Raw genomic sequence first — 21,019 nt, forward strand, 5'->3', positions numbered from 1 at the left:
ACACCGATATACACCGAGATATACACTGCACACTAATATATACACTGCACACCGATAGACACCGATATACACCGAGATATACACTGCACACCGATAGACACGATATATACACTGCACACCGATATATACACTGCACACCGATATATACACCACACCGATATATACACTGCACACCGATATACACCAATATATACACTGCACACCGATATATACACCACACCGATATACATTGATATATACACTGCACACCGATATACACTGATATATACACTGCACACCGATATATACCGATATATACACTGCACACTGATATACACTGATATATACACTGCACACCGATATACACTGATATATACACTGCACACCGATATATACACTGCACACCGATATACACTGATATATACACTGCACACCGATATACACTGATATATACACTGCACACCGATATATACCGATATATACACTGCACACTGATATACACTGATATATACACTGCACACCGATATACACTGATATATACACTGCACACCGATATATACACTGCACACCGATATACACTGATATATACACTGCACACCGATATACACTGATATATACACTGCACACCGATATATACCGATATATACACTGCACACTGATATACACTGATATATACACTGCACACCAATATATACACTGCACACCGATATACACCGATATATACACTGCACACCGATATACACTGATATATACACTGCACACTGATATATACACCGATATATACACTGCACACCGATATACACTGATATATACACTGCACACCGATATATACACTGCACAACAATATACACTGATATATACACTGCACACCGATATATACACTGCACACCGATATACACCGATATATACACTGCACACCGATATACACCGATATATATACTGCACACCGATATACACTGATATATACACTGCACACCGATATATACACTGCTCACCGATATACACCGATATATACTGCACACCGATATACACTGATATATACACTGCACACCGTTATACACTGATATATAAACTGCACACCGATATACAACGATATATACACTGCACACCGATATACACTGATATATACACTGCACACCGATATACACTGATATATACACTGCACACCAATATACACTGATATATACACTGCACACCGATATACACAGATATATACACTGCACACCCATATACACTGATATATACACTGCACACCGATATACACTGATATATACACTGCACACCGATATATACACTGCACACCGATATACACTGATATATACACTGCACACCGATATATACACTGCACACCAATATACATCGATATATACACTACACACCGATATACACTGATATATACAATGCACACCGATATACACCGATATATACACTGCACACCGATATATACACTGCACACCGATATACACTGATATATACACTGCACACCAATATATATACTGCACACCGATATACACTGATATATACACTGCACACCGATATATACACTGCACACCGATATACACTGATATATACACTGCACACCGATATATACACTGCACACCGATATACACCGATATATACACTGCACATCGATATACACTGATATATACACTGCACACTGATATACACTGATATATACACTGCACACCGATATACACCGATATATACACTGCACACCGATATACACTGATATATACACTGCACACCGATATACACTGATATATACACTGCACACCGATATATACACTGCACACCGATATACACAGATATATACACTGCACACAGATATACACTGATATATACACTGCACACCGATATACACTGCACACCGATATACACTGATATATACACTGCACACCGATATACACCGATATATACACTGCACACCGATATATGCACTGCACACCGATATACACCGATATATACACTGCACACCGATATACACTGATATATACACTGCACACCGATATACACCGATATATATACTGCACACCGATATACATTGATATATACACTGCACACCGATATATACTGCACACCAATATACACTGATATATACACTGCACACCGATATACACTGATATATACACTGCACACCAATATACACCGATATATACACTGAACACCGATATATACACTGATATATACACTGCACACCGATATACACTGATATATACACTGCACACCGATATATACACTGCACACCGATATACACCGATATATACACTGCACACCGATATACACTAATATATACACTGCACACCGATATATACACTGCAGACCGATATACGCTGATATATACACTGCACACCGATATATACACTGCACACCGATATATACACTGCACACCGATATACACTGATATATACACTGCACACCGATATATACACCACACCGATATACACTGATATATACACTGCTCACCGATATACACCGATAGATACTGCACACCGATATACACTGATATATACACTGCACACCGATATACACCGATATATACACTGCACACCGATATATACACTGCATACCGATATACACTGATATATACACTGCACACCGATATACACTGATATATACACTGCACACTGATATACACTGATATATACACTGCACACCGATATACACCGATATATACACTGCACACCGATATAAACTGATATATACACTGCACACCGATATACACTGATATATACACTGCACACCGATATATACACTGCACACCGATATACACAGATATATACACTGCACACCAATATACACTGATATATACACTGCCCACCGATATATACACTGCACACCGATATACACTGATATATACACTGCACACCGATATACACCGATATATACACTGCACACCAATATACACCGATATATACACTGAACACCGATATATACACTGCGCACCGATATACACTGATATATACACTGCACACCGATATACACTGATATATGCACTGCACACCGATATATACACTGCACACCGATATATACACTGCACACCGATATACACTGATATATACACTGCACACCGATTTACACTGATATATATACTGCACACTGACATACACTGATATTAATAAATAAGGCCAATAGGGAGTAAATATTTCTGTTCAGTGTATTAGATCTTATTTAGAGAGAGAACATCAAGGATGACATTATAATCAGATCTGTATAGAAAGTGTCACTTGTGACTTACGGAAGTGATGACAAATGTCCTTCATGTAAATGTAACAATAATATCTCAGATCAGGAACTCCTTAAATATCCATACAAACCCGATTTCTAGTGATCTCAGTGCGGCTCACACTCCACCTCAATGCTGATCTTCTGTTGGTTGCGAGAAATCTGTGGCCATATGGAATTTCACTATTTTCACTTCCTCTTGTCTGAAAAAAAATCCCCTAAAATATAATTATAACACATTGACCTTCCCCAGACTCTGCAGTCATATGACCAGGCGGAAGACGTGTCACTGCACACAGTGGCTTAGCGGTTAGCACGTCTGCCTTGCAGCACTGGGGTCCTGAGCTCAAATGCAAACCAGGAAACACTACCTGTATGGAATTAGCTTGTTCTCCTTTTGCTTAGGTGGGTTTCTTCCTATACTACATGCTGGTAGGTCAATTGGCTCCTGTCTAGATTGGCCCTAATATTTGTATGTGAGATAGAGACTTTAGATTGTAAGCTCCTTGAGGGCGGAGACTGATGTGAATGTACAATATGTAAATTGTCAGTGCTGTATAAATGCCTGTATTCAATAAAAACACACAGTGATATAGGTCTTGTCATTTCCCTAGTAGCTCATGTTTCTACAAGATGAATGGAGGAGATACACTCCAATCAAAAGGAAATTAATTCAGGTTTTTACCCTGGAATTGCCATAGGGCTCCCATCCAACCAGTTCCATTTTGTTGGGATGCAGAAACCCCAGCTTGTGAAACAGCAGGGGTTATTGGACACACCTACATCCTGGACACACCCACACCCTGGACACACCCACACCCTGGACACACCCACATCCTGGACACACCCACACCCTGGACATACCCACATCCTGGACACACCCACACCCTGGACATACCCACATCCTGGACACACCCACAGGAGTTCAGCTGTAAGAAACTCGGCTAAAGAGTCTGCACATCCGGTCAGGATATTGCAACCACTTTGCCAACATCATATTGCTATATGGCGGGCGGCACCATCATTGTCGAGACTCTAACAAAAAAAAAGACCAAAAATTTTGGAAAAAAAAAAAGTTTTTCTTAGTTTCTGTCACAACATTTTGTAAATAAGTAATTTTTCTCCTTAACTGATGGGTGCTGATGAGGTGGCACTGATAGGCACTGATAGGCTGCACTGATGGGCACTGATGAGGTGGCACTTATGGGCACTGATAGGTGGCACTGATATGTGGCATTTATGAGCACTGATAGGTGGCACTGGTGGGCACAGATAGGCGGCACTGGTGGGCACAGATAGGCATCATGGACTGATGGGTGGCACTGATGGGCATTGATGGGCAGCAGTGATGAGCATTTATGGGCAGCACTGATAGCCAGCACTGACTGGCATCACTAATGACCACTGATTGCTGCCATTGAGGTCCACCCAGAATGAGAGCCGCACCCCCCGGTGGGCAGGCGGCAAGTGGTTAAAGAGAACCTGACACCTAAAAATCATCACATAGGGGACCTTTTGTCCCCTATGTGATGAAAAAAAAAATCAAAAATCAAAGTGTAAGTTCATCTTTAAAGAAAATCTGTAAGGTGAAATTACAATGGACCCCCTTACACCTTACACAGGACCCCCCCCCCAAAAAAAATTGAGGCACACCCCCACATATATGCATGTATGAGCAGACATTGGGGGCGCCTGTGTGTGAAACCATCAATTGCGATATACACATCTTACAAATCGCTGTGCACGCTGGAGTGTGAGTGTATTTAGTCTGTGCAACCTTATCTTTTATATTTTACCAAAATGTGGGCAGTTTATTGCATTTGTTTGCCCTAATATTCACTTTAGTGGTTTTTTTTTACTGAAATTTTGCGTTTTCTAGAGGTTTGCTGTAATATCAAGTGACATAAAAAAATTTACAGTAAAAAAGGTTAAATGGGAGATCGTTCAGCCAAAGCTCAGGGAAACCCTAGCAATCTCTGGAGTTGAGAAAGGTTGTAAAAGGGTCTCCTTGACTTTGTGGAAATTTAGGGTTGAGAACTTCCAGGATTTAGCAATGACCTATCTGGTCACGGCAAAATAAGAGTTTAAAATGATTCATTAATGTTGTCAGGCTCTTTATTAGGTAATGCTTTCTAGGAAATATATCTCACCTGCTACCATGTTCTCTATCCACGTGCCACGCTTCCTCTATGTTCTGCTTCACTGACGGTATGAACGTTTATCAAAACCTCCCTTCTTCAAACTTAGCCAAAAGGATGACAACAATGCCTTTGTCTGCACTGTATGGAGTGGTAACATTGTCACACTTTATGCACAGCTCCCAACTGTCCCTGATTTCGAGGGACTGTCCCTGATTTCGAGGGACTGTCCCTGATTTGGAGTAATGTCTTGTTTGTCCCTCTTTCCTCCTCATTTGTCCGTCAGGCTCGGTTCACACAGGGGGCGATGCGAGGCGACACGACTTGCCGCACCGCGACCTGCCGCGACCTCAGCGGCGACTTGCAAATGACTTCTGTATAGAAGTCAATGCAAGTCGCCCGAGGTCGCCCAAAAGTAGTACAGGAACCTTTTTTCTAAGTCGGAGCGACTCGAGTCGCTCCTCTTAGAACGGTTCCGTAGTACAGAACGGGGGCGACTTGTCAGGTCGCGGCACGGCAAGTCGTGTCGCCTCACGTCGCCCCCTGTGTGAACCGAGCCTCACTTTGATCTGATCTATATAGTTGTATATAAAATGCTGTGTTTTTTATCTTTAAAAAAGTGTTTCCCAGGGCTAAACTTATCATTCAAATTCTAAATTGCTGCATTTGTACATTTTAACCACTTAAGGACCGTGCCTCTTTCTGAGATGTGTTGTTTACAAAGTAAAAACATTTTTTTTGCTAGAAAATTACTTAGAACCCCCAAACATTATGCATTTTTTTTTCTAACACCCTAGAGAATAAAATGACGGTTGTTGCAATACTTTTTGTCACACCGTATTTGCGCAATGGTCTTACAAGCGCACTTTTTTTGGAAAAAAATACACTTTTTTAAATTAACAAATAAGGTAACAGTAAAGTTACCAATTTTTTTTTTAATATTGTGAAAGATAATGTTATGCTGAGTAAATTGATACCCAACATGTCTCGCTTCAAAACTGTGCCCACTTGTGGAATGGCAACAAACTTTTACCCTTAAAAATCTCCATAGGCGACGTTTAAAAAATTCTCCAGGTTGCATGTTTTAAATTACAGAGGAGGTCTAGGGCTAGAATTATTGCTATCGCTCTACCGATCGTGGCGATACCTCACATGTGTGGTTTGAACACCGTTTTCATATGCAGGCGCTACTCACGTATGTGTTCGCTTCTGCACGCGAGCTCGATGGGACGGAGCACGTTTAAAAATTTATTTATTTTTTTATTATTTATTTTAACTTTTATTTTTTATTTTTAAACTATTAAAAAAAAAAAAAACATTGTGTCACTTTTATTCCTATTACAAGGAATGTAAACATTCCTTGTAATTGAAAAAAAGAATGACAGGACCTCTTAAAGGGGTTGTAAAGGTAAATGTTTTTTCACCTTAATGCATTCTATGCATTAAGGTGAAAAAACATCTCACACTGCCGGCGCCCCCAGTCCCCCCGTTTTACTTACCTGACCCCTCGAAAATCCCGCGCTCACCCCCGCCGTCCTCTTCGCCGCTCAGCCTGGCCGCTGATTGGCTGGAGTGGATGGATTGAAAGCAGCGCAGCCATTGGCTCGTGCTGCTGTCAATCACATCCAATGACGCAGCGCGCCGGGGGGCGGGGCCTTGTGATACAGCGAGCGGCTATAGCCGCCGGCTGTATCACGGGAGCGCGCCCGCAGTGCTTCTCACCAATGCGAGGGAGCTCGCATTAACGTGAGAAGCACCTGCGGGAGGAAGCAGAGACAGCCGCCGAGGGACCCCAGAAGAGCAGGTTCGGGGCCACTCTGTGCAAAACGAGCTGCACAGTGGAGGTAAGTATGACATGTTTGTTATTTTAAAAAAATAAAAAAATTTACTTTACAACCCCTTTAAATATGAGATCTGGGGTCAAAAAGACCTCGGATCTCATATTTAGGGCCGGTTCACACTGCAGGCGATGCGAGGCGACACCGACTTGCCTCGCCGCGACCTGCCGCGACCTCAGCGGCAACTTGCAGGTGACTTCTGTATAGAATGCATAGGTCAGGTTATAATTGAGATATATGAAGACATTGTCTGGCCACACATGCTTTGATTTCTTATCTGATAAATCGACCTCAGTTAGGCCTGATTCACACCTATGCATTTTTTGTGCTTTTTACATTCTGCAGATTTGCATTACAGAACGTGTTCCATAGGAAACCATGTTAAATGTTCTGTAGTGCAAATCTGCAAAATGCAAAAAGCACAAAAAATGCATAGATGTGAATTCAGCCTAAAACCAGCCTTCTGGGTCTTTATTGTATTCTATGTGTAGTGATAGGGTTAGTGCTAGTCCGCACAATAAATTCTGAAAACCCTTATATATATATATATATATATATATATATATATATATATATATATATATATATAAATATAAATATAAATATATATATATATATATATATATATATATATATATATATATATATCTCTATCTATATATATATATTACCACTTGTGTAAGGCCTGGTTCACACCTATGCTTTTCTTAGTGCGTTTTCAGTTTTGCAGAAACACACTACAGTCCATTAAGGCTGGATTCACACCTATGCAGTTTTAGTGCTTTTTGCATTTTGCAGATTTGCACTACAGAACGTGTTCCATAGGAAACCATGTTAACACGTTCTGTAGTGCAAATCTGCAAAATGCAAAAAGCACTAAAAATGCATAGGTGTGAATCCATCCTTAGATCTGTACACTTTATGGAAAGGGACAGTGACTTTTTTCTGGTTTTTGGTTTCATAAACTTCAATGTATCAAAAACGTGTACTAAAAAATGCACCCGGCATATGCAAAAAACAACCTGCATAGATGTGAATCGAGCCTTAGTCCTAGTTAACACCAGATGCAGTTCCGTGCGTTTTTTTTCTGCACTAAAAATGCATGCACAGTGTTTTCCATGTATTCCAATGGCTCTAGTTCACACCAATGCTGTCAGGTCCAGTCAGTTTCCGGGCTGTTTCTGCACCAGGAACTGACTGCACTGGTGTAAACTAGAGCCATTGGAATACTTGGAAAAAACTGAGTATGTATTTTCAGGCTAGATTCACACCTATGCATTTTTACTGCTTTTTGCATTTTGCAGATTTGCACTACAGTCCATTTAACATTGTTTCCTATGGAACCCGTTCTGTAGAGCAAATCTGCAAAATGCAAAAAGCACTAAAAATGTGTTGGTGTGAATCAGGCCAGTTCACATCACAAAAATGCATTCATATGTTCCGGATCAGTTTTTGCTTACAGTTCATATGCAGTTCCAGTGCGTTTTTAATACAATTTGCTAGGTTCCAGTTAGGGTTGCCACCTGTCCAGGATTCACCCGGACAGTTCGGGTTTGCAATCATGCGTCCGGGTTTCAGACCACCTGAAACCCGGACACATTATTTAGACTGGACTATGGCTTTCCAGCAGAGTTGCTGGCTGCAGCTGTCTAAGCTGAGAATGTCTGTTACACTCTCTTTCACACTACCCAAAGCCAACACTAACAACCCCCCCACAAACACACACACAGACAGGAGACAAGAGAGGGCTCGATCTGCTCCTCTTCCCTCCCACCCCTACCCCTCTGTATCTGCCCACACTCCAATCACCAGGGATGTGCCTTAGAATAGGAAAGTAAGTTGGGGCCTGGAAATGTGAAATCCAGCAGTCTCAGCTACATCTGAATGAGAGGTGCCGACTGCCAAGGGGTGAGTGAGCTCACCATCCATTCCTGTCTGTGACTGAACTCTCCCCTTCCTTTCTCCTGCCTCTGAGTGAGTACACTAAGGTAAATCAGAGTTCTCAGAGCACCCCTTACATCAGAGTTCCCCTTTACACTAGAAGCCACAGTGTTTCCCCTTACATCAGAGTCTTCTCTGTACATCAGAGTACTCAGTATCCCCCTTAAATATGGGTTCCAAGAGCATCCCTTAGGTCAGAGTCCCCAGAGTTCTCCCTTACATCAGAGTTTGCAGAGTCCCCCCTTACAGTGAAAGGGAACTCTGCAAGTTAAGATGTAAAGGGGAACTCTTGTTCTTAACTTCATATGATTAGAAATGTTATTTAGTAGCAAAATATATCTATAGTTTATACTATAAAAAAAATATATATATATATATATATATATGCCGCTAAAGTGTTCGGGTTTGACTTGAAGAAAAGGTGGCAACCCTAGTTCCAGTACAGTTCTATGTCGAAAAAATGCAGCACACTCTACTTTTTTTCTTATCGGAAACTGATTGCACTGAAGTAAACTAGAGCCATTGGAATACATGGAAAACACTGCATGCATTTTTAGGGCCAGTTCACATAATAAAAACGCAGCCCCTCTTTTTTCTTAACCTTAAATAAGGAAAAGTATGTTCCGTTTCTGTTGCATTTATGTGCGTTCCAGTGCGTTTTTTTATGTGTTTTACAGCGTTCCAGTGCAGAAAAATGCAGCATGTTCTACTTTTTTTTCTGGAACTTCAAGTACTGGTGTGAACTATGCCATTGAAAACCATATAATCTACTTTCTATGGTGTACTGGACTGCATGTGGTGTGAACTGGCCCAAAGGCTGGATTCATATCTATGCATTTTTGTGCTTTTTGCATTTTGCTGATTTGCACTACAGTCCATTTAAGATGGTTTCCTATGGAACACGTTCTGTAGTGAAAATCTGCAAAATGCAAAAAGCACTAAAACTGCATAGGTGTGAATCCAGCCTCAGTGAAGAAAAAAAATTAAGTGTGAACTGACCCAAACCAATGCAATATAAGACTATTTGTAAAGTGCTAGTGCATAATACAAACTTAAGTGCAACATCAAAAGTGCGTAAAACATTTTTTCAAAAAGATCAAAATCACAATAATATAAAACAAAAATGTTTGATATTATTAGTAAATAAACTACAGTGTTCCTCCAGCTGATATATCATCCTATCTACTTATCGATCTGGTGAGTCTAATCAAGGGAGAACGGTGAAGAATTCACATATTGGTGAAGCATTTGTAGCATTTATACAAAGAAAGGCATTTTATATATTTTTTGACATTTTCTCACTTTTTCAATATCAACCATTTTTGTTTTATATTATTGTGATTTTGATCTTTTTTAATTAAAAAATGTCAGCAGTTTTGAGAACATTGCACTTAAAGTGGAGGGCCACCCTGAAAACAAAAAAATATTAAAAATTAAAAAAAAATCTAAAAAAAAAAAAATGAATTTTTTTTTTTTTTTTACTTACCAGATATGCCTGTTGCTAGGCACATAATCCTAATCTTCCTCTTCCTCCTCCGTGGAGATCTTCTGTCTTCTCTCCTCGTCGCGGCATCTTCTGGGTAATGGGTCTCGCTGTGTTCTGGGAACTGTGTGTTCCAGAACACAGCGCGTCCCATTCAGAAAGTGCTGTGGGACTCACGCATGCGCAGTAGGAAACGGGCAGTGAAGCCATAAGGCTCCACTGCCTGTTTCCCTTAGAGGGAATGGCCGCGCCGGGACCCGAGAGCCGAGGGACGGGTCGGCCTCGGGCGGCCGACATCGCGGGCGCCCTGGACAGGTAAGTGTGTTTATTAAGTCAGCAGCTGCAGTGTTTGCAACTGCTGACTTTTTTTTTTTTTAAACGGCCCTCCTCTTTAAAGAGTTCCAGGCTTATTAAAAGTCAGCGGCTACAAGTGTAATTGTCGACTTTTAATAAACAGACACCTGTTCCACGGTCCAGTGATGCGGCCGAATGAGGTGTCACTCCTCCCCCCCTCCTCTCCGCCCACGCCTCCATTGCCAATCTGGGCACCCGGCCGTGGCAGCTTTTGGTTTCACGGCTGGGCACGCACGGTGCATGTGCGAGTCGCGCTGTGCTTCCTGAGTGGATAGGCAATCTCCTGGGACCTGTTGTGTGTCCCAAGTGATCGCCTAGAGGGAGGGGCCGCCTAAGGCAAAAGGAGGAGTCACCTTGGCGGTCCCTGGGCAGAAGGAGGAAGTGGGACAGGAAGTCCCCCTCCTAACGAAGCCCCCACTCCCCCCCCCCCAAAAAAAATTACATGCCAAATGTGGCATGCAAGGGGGAGAGGAGTGCTTAAAGCGGAAGTTCCATTTTTATGTGGAACTCCGCTTTAAGATTATATTATGCACTAGCACTTTACAAATAGTCATATTGAATTGATACACAAGTGGCATTATATATATATATATATATATATATATATATATATATATATATAAATATATATATATATGTAGTATATGTGTATGCAGAGTTTGAAGTATTTACAATTTTAGATTGAATGTTTTTCAGAATTTATTGTGCGGACTAGCGCTATCCCTATTATCACTACATATGGTTTACTAATTGTTTTTTCACAATTATCGGAGCAGCAGCTGTCTATTATAGCACAAATCTGTGGCGCTGTTATTATTTATCACTTTATTCTATTCTGACAGCTGGGATACCTCTCAAATACAATAGCGCAGCAGGTGGGATTCCCCCCATCAACACAGTTAGTGTGTTCAACCTGTGGTTGAAGGAAAGAAAATTGCATAATGTATGGTCACCATTAGACTTTACTGATGCTGACAGTTTGACCAGATCTTACAACCATCCTCTGGCGTGTGCAGATTTCTGTACAGATGTCAATGTAAATCGCAGCCCAAAATCGCAAAAAGTAGTACAGAAACTACTTTTTGCAATCGGTGCAGTGCCGCAGATGTCAAATCGCATGTCAAAACGCTCCAGTGTGAACTAGGGCTCAGGCCCCTTTCACACTACTGCAACTCCAAAATCACGCAATTACCACAATTCCATGGCTGCGATTTTTCCTGGATTCACGTCCGCAATTTTGCAGGGATTTCAGGGAATGCCTGTGTAACTGGCATCAAAGTCGGATCAAAGTAGTGCAGGGACTACTTTGAAGTCGGAACGACTTGCAGTCGTACTAATATGAACGGTTGTCATTGGAAATCATGGGGAACAACTTGTCATGCTACTTTGCAGTCCCAAATCGTTGGACAAGTTGTACAAGTGTGAAAGGGGCCTTAAGCAGGGTTCACACAAGTACAACACAACAGTTGTACCACTTTGGATGCGACTAGGCCCTGAGACTTGAAGTACGACATGCATCCCACTTCAATAAACAGGGATCCGATTTTGATGCCCAGGCACTGTGTCTGGTATGAATCTTTAGGTGAAACTCTGAGCACAATGTAAAAAAAAAAAAAAACAGCATGGGTTCCCCTCCAAGAGCATACCAGGCCATTCCATCTGGTATGGATTTTCAGGGGAACCCCCAAGCCAGAAAACGGACTTGGGGTCCCCCCAAAATCCATACCAGACCCTTATACGAGCACACAGCCCTGAAGGTCAGGAAAGGGGTGGGGACAAGCGAGCAACCCCCTCCTGAACTATAGCAGGCCACATGCCTTCAACATGGGGGGGTGGGTGCTTTGGGGCGGGAGGGGCTGAGCTGTGTGACACATTCATGGACATACATTTATGTAGTGTAGAACATTTCTGGTTATTTTATATGTATATAGATGTGTACATACATATAGCTAATATTTAAAACCTATGCACAAGCATCAGAGATACATGACTGTCTACTCTGAGCTGGGATCTCAGCCCTGATAGTACATGGTACTCCTGGATGATGCCCAAACAAAGATGGCTCTGTATTTCTATAGAGAAAGGAAGATGAAAGAAATACCAGGAGGAGAGATGTGATCCATACATCGACACCTTACTTATCATGCATGCACTTAACTTGAAAAGATATTTGTGATGTTAGGACATTGATCAGATAACATTAGAATGCTCACACTCACTAGTTAATCTAGACACCTCTGAAAAGAATATAGATTTCCTTTAATAATTGATCAAAGTGACTTGTGATGTCAGATGGTCACTGATGGAAATGCAGAGGTGTGAGGGGAGAATCCAGATTCATTATTGTTCACGTTTGTTATTTCCTTTCCTTCTTTCGAAACAATTCTGCTAAAAATACATCTTTGTTATTCTTCCAAACTGGAGCCTTCTGGAGAAAATCCACATTCAATGTATCTGGATACTGAATACTGAATTATGAAACCAAGTCTGCTATCTATCCATCAAGAACAATTCCACTGGTAATAAATCCACTTCCACCTTCATCACTTTGGTATATAGTACTTCATATCCGGCACTTTACTCTTTTCAGAGAGTAAGATGAAGACTTGATAGGGTAGAACGACCATATTTACAGCCTATTGTCTATATAAAGCACGGGCAACCATTTCTTACTGGATTGCAGTGACGGCACGAAAACATCTGCAGCATTAAATGAAATCATTATAATGCATTCTAGGCTTATTTTTCTTTTTAAGTTTAAGACATTCTATTTTTTTTATACTGATATTCAGAATCAGACAGCAATACTAGGAAGGAAGGCGCCCTGCATGACTGGAGTCCTGGGCACATTTCCATCACTACCTGCATAGCAGTGGCGGTTGGTGCTCCAATTTTTTTTTTGGGGGGGGGGGGCGCAAAGAAACTGAAAAAAAAAACATAAATTGCCACCACTCTGCCATCAAACACAGCCACTGTACCCATAAAGTGCTGCCACTGCGCCATCAACGCAGCTACTGTACCCATACATTGCCACCACTCAATTGCTGCCAGTGTGCCCCATGCAGTGTGCCCCATCAATTGCTGCCAGTGTGCCCTATCAATTGCTGCCAGTGTGCCCCATTAACTGCTGTCAGTGTGCCCATCAATTGCCGCTACTGTGCCCCATGAATTGCCGCTATTGTGCCCCATTAATTGCTGCCAGTGTGGCCACCAATTGCCGTTACTGTGCCCCATCAAATGCTGCCAGTGTGCATCGCCTGGGAGTCGGGACTTACCTGTCTCGCAGCGGGTCACGGTGGCGTCCTTCACATCCACACTTCTCAATGTCTCTGGTCCTCTCTATCAGGTGTCCAATTATAGCGCCTGTTGTTTCAGCCAATCAGGTGGCAGGAAACCAGACCCAAGCTCCTGACTGGCTGAGAGGCGGGTCAGTGTTCCTAACACAACACTGAGTAAACAGCGAATGCACAGCATTGCACCCGCTGTTTACCATTTTAGAAGCCTATTGGAGACTACGGCTCCAAGCAGGATGCCTATTAGACCCCCTCGACTGCTGTAATTCAGGTGCCTGGCGCCCGACAAGGGGTCGGGCACCTGAATAGGGGGGCGGCAGCGGCAACCATAGATAGATTCATGCAATGCATGAATCTATCTATGCTGAGAGAGAGGTGACAGGAGAGAGGGGGCGGACGCACTGCCAGTACTGCATTTATGGACGCACTGCCAGTGCTGCATAGGATGTTCTTCCCATGTCTGTGTGTGATTCCTCCATATGTCACATTCTGGATGGTTAGCATTATGGTGTTTATGAGTGACTGTGATTGCACATTAGAGTGTAAATTTTTGTTTATTAAAAAAATCATACAAACATACAGCTTATTAATAAAAACATATTTACACAAAAATAAACAACAACTAAACAAAAACAAGTGTGCTTATATCAGCAAGTTAAGAAAACTGTTTCCTGAGATCTTCATTCATGACAGCAAGTTTCTGTTCCTCCTTAGCAATGCGGCGAAGTCTGTTCACCACTTTATCCTGGAAGACTGGTAAGGACTCCTCTTGCATAGGGACAGGCCCAGGATCCATTGCAGCTTGAGCACATGGAGTAGGCCTCAGTGCCTCTGGAGAGCCTCCACCTTCCTCTCACCCCACCCACTGCATGGTGGTTGGGGGAGAAGCCTGCAGGACAGGCCCAAGCTTGATGTTTTCTCCAACTGAGAGCAAGGCAGAGTGAGCCAACAGCACCTTGCAAAACAGAACCACCTCGTGGAGAAGCTCCTCTGGTGCAGAGACTGATGTGACTGGCTCAATGTTCTCTGTACAGTACTACCGAATTTGTCAGAGCTATATAAATGTATTATAATAATACCAGTGGGTTACTATGATAGCGACATTAGAGTGTAAGCTTCTCTGGCACAGTGACTGACATGAATGGCCCAGTCCCCCCCATACAACACTATGGAATATGTCAGAGCTACACACAGTACATGTACAATAATATTAGTGCGTGACTGTAGTGGGGACTTTAAAATGTAAACTCCTTTTGTACAGAAACTCATGCGACTGTCTCAGTGTTCTCTGTACAACGCTGTGGAATTTGTCAGAGCTACAGTATACAATTGTGTAATATTAATGGTGTGTGATTGTGATGGGCCAGTAGAGTGTAAGCTCCTCTGGTGCAGGGACTGATGGCACTGGATCAATGGGGTTTATTTACTAATGGCAAATAGACTGTGCACTTTGCAAAGTTACAGTTTCTCCAGAGCTTAGTAAATGAGCTAAATCTTCACGTTGCAAAGAATACCCAATCATGTGCAAGGGAAATAAAAAATACAAAAATGCATTTTTGCTTGCACATGATTGGACGGTGAAAGTTCTTCCACATTTACTAAGCTCTGCAGCAACTGCACTTAAAAAAGCGCACAGTCTATTTGCCCTTAGTAAATCAACCCTAGTGCTTCTTGTACAGCACCGCAGAATGTGTCAGAGCTATATATGTATATTATTATAATAATAGTGTGTGATTGTAGTGGGGACAGTAGTGAGTAAGCTCCTCTGGTGCAGAGATTGATGTTAATACTGTCACAGTGTTCTCTGTACTGCACTATGGAATATGTCAGAGCTATATAAATGTGTAATAATAATAGTCTGTGACTGTGGTAGGGACATTAGAGTGTAAGCTCCTCTGTTATGAAGACTGCTGTGACTGCCTCAGTGTTTTCTGTACCACACTATGGAATATGTCAGAGCTATTTAAATGAATAGTAATAGTGCGTGACTGTTTTGGGGACAGTAGAGTGCAGGGGCGGACTGACAACTCATGGGGCCCCCGGCAATAGGAGATTATGGGGCCCCCAGGCAATCAGACATTATGGGGCCACACAGTATACACACACACACACACACACACACACACACACACACACTATACAATCACACAGTATACACAGACATGTCTCTATTGGCTGAAAAGGTACTGGAGAGGTGGGGTAGCTATAATCTAAGGATGTTTAGACCAAAAGGATGTTGATAAGGGACATTTCAGAGACAGATGTAAAAAAAACACAGATTTTTACATACTTTCCCTGGTTTTACTGAGGCTGGCAACCCTGATGGGGCCCCCTAGTGGCACGGGGCCCTCGGGCAGCACCCGAGTGGCCCAATGGTCAGTCCGCCTCTGGTAGAGTGTGAGCTCCTCTGGTGCGGATACTGATGTGACCTGTTTGGTGTTTCCTGTACAGCACTATGGAATATATCAGAGCTATATGAATGAATGATAATAGTGTGTAACTGTGGTAGAGACATTAGAGTGTAAGCTCCTCTGGTGCAGAGACTGATGTGACTGGCTCAGTGTTTTCTGTACATCACTATGGAATATATCAGAGCTATATGAATGAGTAGTTAATTTGTTTATGACGGTATAGGGGACTTTAAAGTGTAAGCTCCTCTGGTGCAGAGATGGCTGTGACTGACTCAGTGTTTTCTGATGTGGATGGTCTGTACACTTTGGAAGTTGTTGTGGAATTTGTTGGTGTTACATAAATGAAGACAAGAGAAAAGTGCTTGAGGCACTGAAGACTGTTTGGTGAATTTGTCCATCTCCCAGGATTCTCAGCGGCATTGTCTGCGGTCCTGGAACAACTCATTGCTTCCCTCCCCTGGATTGGACCTGCCCGAGTTTCTGCTGCTTGTTATTACCTGTAGCTGCATATGGCGGCTCCCCGCTCCATCCAGCCATCTCCAGCCTGTGTAATGTAGCACAATGATTTCCTATTTTCTGCAGCAGTGAACACGACATGAAGAGAGATCTCGCTGGCGGCACTGCAGACAAACAAACTGATTACCAAATACCGCATCTTCAGAGCACCCTGCTACAACTCCTCCAAACTGACAGCATTACATTAAAGTAGATGCAAACCCAACTAATAAAACTGCATATAATCTTTTTTCATGTTGCTGTTATTTCAAAAGTCATTTTTAATCTTTTAATACTGCATCTTTCACTAAAAATCATTTAAAAAAACCCTGGTGATCCTGCTATGAAATTCCTTTTTCAGGCACTTCCTGTTATAGGGTGACAACACTCTGTCCCTGTCTCCCAGTTGTGCTCCTATGTTGTCACCCTGTCATGTGGTCTTCCAATGGAGACAACGAGTGGCTGTTTCAACACACATTACACAGGTCACATCATTGTCAACATCAGGATAACCCTTAAAGTGATTGTGATGGTTTTTATTTGCCTTAATGCATTCTCTGCATTAAAATGTTACTAAACCCAGGATCCTGTTTTCAATATATATCTGGGATCCCACAGTACACAGAAAATGGAAATACAATAATTTTAGTAAATATAAACTGCTAAATACCATTTCTCATCAGCAGTATACAGGCATACCCCACTTTTAAGTACACAATTATACAGCGGCTAAAATAAGTATTGAACACGTCACCATTTTTCTAGGTAAAAATATTTCTAAAAGTGCCTATTGACTTAAAATTTTCCTCACGTCGGTAACAACCCATGCAATCCATAAATACAAAGAAACCAAAACAAACCAATTCAGAAATTAAGTTATGTGTAACAAAATGGAATGACACAGGGAAAGAGTATTTAACACATGAAGAAAGGGAGGTGCAAAAAGGCACGGAAAGCCAAGACAACAGCTGAAATCAGCATCTAGAAAGCAATCCTGCCCCTTGTCAGTGCAAATTAATATCAGCTGGTTCAGTCTCATTTGATGACCTATAAAAAGGTGTCTCATTACCAAGATGTCACACAAGAAACATCTCATGATGGGTAAGAGCAAAGAGGTCTCTCAAGACCTTCAGAACCCTATTGTTACAAAAAATACTGATGACATTGGTTGTAGAAGGATTCCTAAACTTCTAAATGTTCCAGTGAGCACTGTTGGGGCCATAATCTGGAATTGGAAAGAACATCATTTGTCAGGGCTGGGCTCAGCCCTTCCTTCTCTGAGCTGGCCGCTCAGCTGTTGGCTAATTGCCAATTCCCATCTCTCTCCACAGTTACCCAGCTGTTGTTGATTCTGCTTGTCAGTCCTGCCTTCTTAAAGCCATCCAGACCAGGAGAGCTCTGCCTTTGCCTTGGTCACATCACAAGAAACCATCTCCTGCATTCCTGTTTAAATACTGGCTTTGCTGACATCCCTTCTGGCTCCTTATCCTGCTTGCTTTTCTTCTACTTGGATCCCTGACTTCTGGCCTGGCTGATACCCGATCTGATTACTGAACTCTGGCCTGGCTGATTACCCGATCTGGTTACTGAACTCTGGCTTGGCTGATTACCCGATCTAGTTACTGAACTCTGGCTTGGCTGACTACGCTTACAGGCATACCCCACTTTTAAGTACACAATAGAGTTCATTTACTAAAGCTGGAAAGTGCAAAATCAGGCTCACTTCTGAAAAGAAACCAATGAGCTTTCAGGTTTTACCAAAGCTTAATTGTACAAGCTGCGGGTTAGAAGCTCATTGGTTTCTATGCAGAAGTGAGCCTGATTTTGCACATTCCAGCTTTAGTAAATAAACCCCATTGACTACTTAAAGTGGTTGTATAGCCATTTTTGGAACTTTTACCTACAGGAAAGCCTATAATAAGGCTCACCTGTAGGTAAAAAAAATATCTCCTAAACCTGTATGGTTTAGGAGATATTCCCCTTGCAATGCACCGCTGACTGCAGTGGCGCATGCACACAAGGGATTCTCGGCTGAACGTCCGGCAGACGCCCGACCCTGGCAGGAAGAAATCTCCCGCACGCATGCGCGGGAGTGACGATATCGCGGCTCCAGCCACTCACAGCGCCGGAGCCGCGATACCCAGAAGAAACGCCAAGGGAACAATCAGCTCCCTCGGCGTGGATCGGGCCAGATGTCGGGGCCTCGTTCTAAGGTAAGTATTTCATAATGATCTAGTATGCGGTGCATACTAGCTCATTATGCCTTTTCCTTTGCAGTTGAGTAAAAAAAAAAAAAACATCAGTGGGTATACAACCGCTTTAACCCCCCTAGCGGTAATCCCGAGTCTGTCTCGGGCTGGGATTTCAGCACCATAAGCGGTAACCCCAAGACAGACTCGGGATTGCATCGCTGGATACAGGGAGGACGCAGGGAGAAGTTACTTACCTTGTCCCCTGGATCCAGCGATGTCCTCCGTGCTGTGTGATCGGGCTGTCCTCGATTCACACAGTGCCCAAATGCCGCCGATCTCCATTCCCTGCGATGTTACGGAGCATGGGAGCGGAGATCTGCGCCAAATTCAAAAAAAGTAAAAACACACAAAACACACACAGTACTGTAATCTTACAGATTACAGTACTGTATAAAAACATTACACACCCCCTTTGTCTCTAGTGGTCTGTGCAGTGCCCTGCATGCACTTTTATATTATAAATACTGTTTTTTCTGCCTGGAATTTGGAGATTGTCCATAGCAACCAGAAAGTGTCCCTTTATGTCAAAAGTGATTTTAGACCAACTAGAAAACAGCGATAATAAATTATAATCACTTGCAGAATTGAGCGATAGCGATTTGTGGGGAAATCTGTCATCAAACACTAAGTCTAAAGACAGCGATAATTCTGCAAATGAGCAAATTTTTGTGTTTTTGGATTTACTTACATTATTGAATCATTTTTATTATTATTTATTATATTATAAACTTTATCATACCCGGGATGTCTGCTAGACTCTGGTTTTAACAGATTTAAGAGAGTTATTCCTAAGAATTACAGGACTACAATATAAAACGCCAAATTTCCATGCAAAATAATTGTACCGCTTTCAGCACCTAAAACCAGAACTAATCATACCGCCAGGGAGGTTAAAAGTGGGGTATGCCTGTACTCTATTTACCTTTTTATTTTTATTAATAAACAAGTGTGATTTTATTGTACTTCTGTCTCTGTCTGGTTCATGGTTTCTGACACATTTCACCATAAATCGGTCACGACCAGGTGCTCCTCGCAAGATTTCTGACAGAGGAGAGAAAATAAATATCAGAGTTGTCCAAGAGCCAAGGGCCACTTGGGGAGAGCTTCAGGAAAACCTGGAATTAGCAGGTACAACTGTTTAAAAAAAAAAAACAATAAGTAATGCACTCAGCTGCCATGGCCTGTATGCACGCTCACTATGCAAACTCCATTGCTAAAGAAAAAGCGTGTTGAAGCTCGTTTAAAGTTTGCTGGACAATATTTAGACAAGCCTGTGAAATACTGAAAGAATATAGACTGGTCAGAGGAGACCAAAATTGAACTCTTTGGATGCCATAATACACACCATGTTTGGAGGTCAAATGGCACTGCACATCACCCCAAAAACACCCTCATAATAAACAGTGAAGTTTGGCGGTAGGAACATCATGATGTGGGGCTGTATTTCAGCATAAAGAACTGGCAAACTTCCTATCATTGGAGGAAGGATGAATGGAAAGATGTACCAAGACAGTCTTGATAAAAATCTGCTGCCATCTACCAGGATGATGAAGATTAAAGAGGGTGGACATTCAGCAAGACAATGATCCCAAACACAAAGCTAAGGAAACGCT

This window comes from Lithobates pipiens, unplaced genomic scaffold (genome assembly GCF_037356315.1).
Source record: "Lithobates pipiens isolate NorthernLeopardFrog02 unplaced genomic scaffold, aLitPip1_a1.2 Scaffold_27, whole genome shotgun sequence".
Lineage (NCBI taxonomy): Eukaryota > Metazoa > Chordata > Amphibia > Anura > Ranidae > Lithobates > Lithobates pipiens.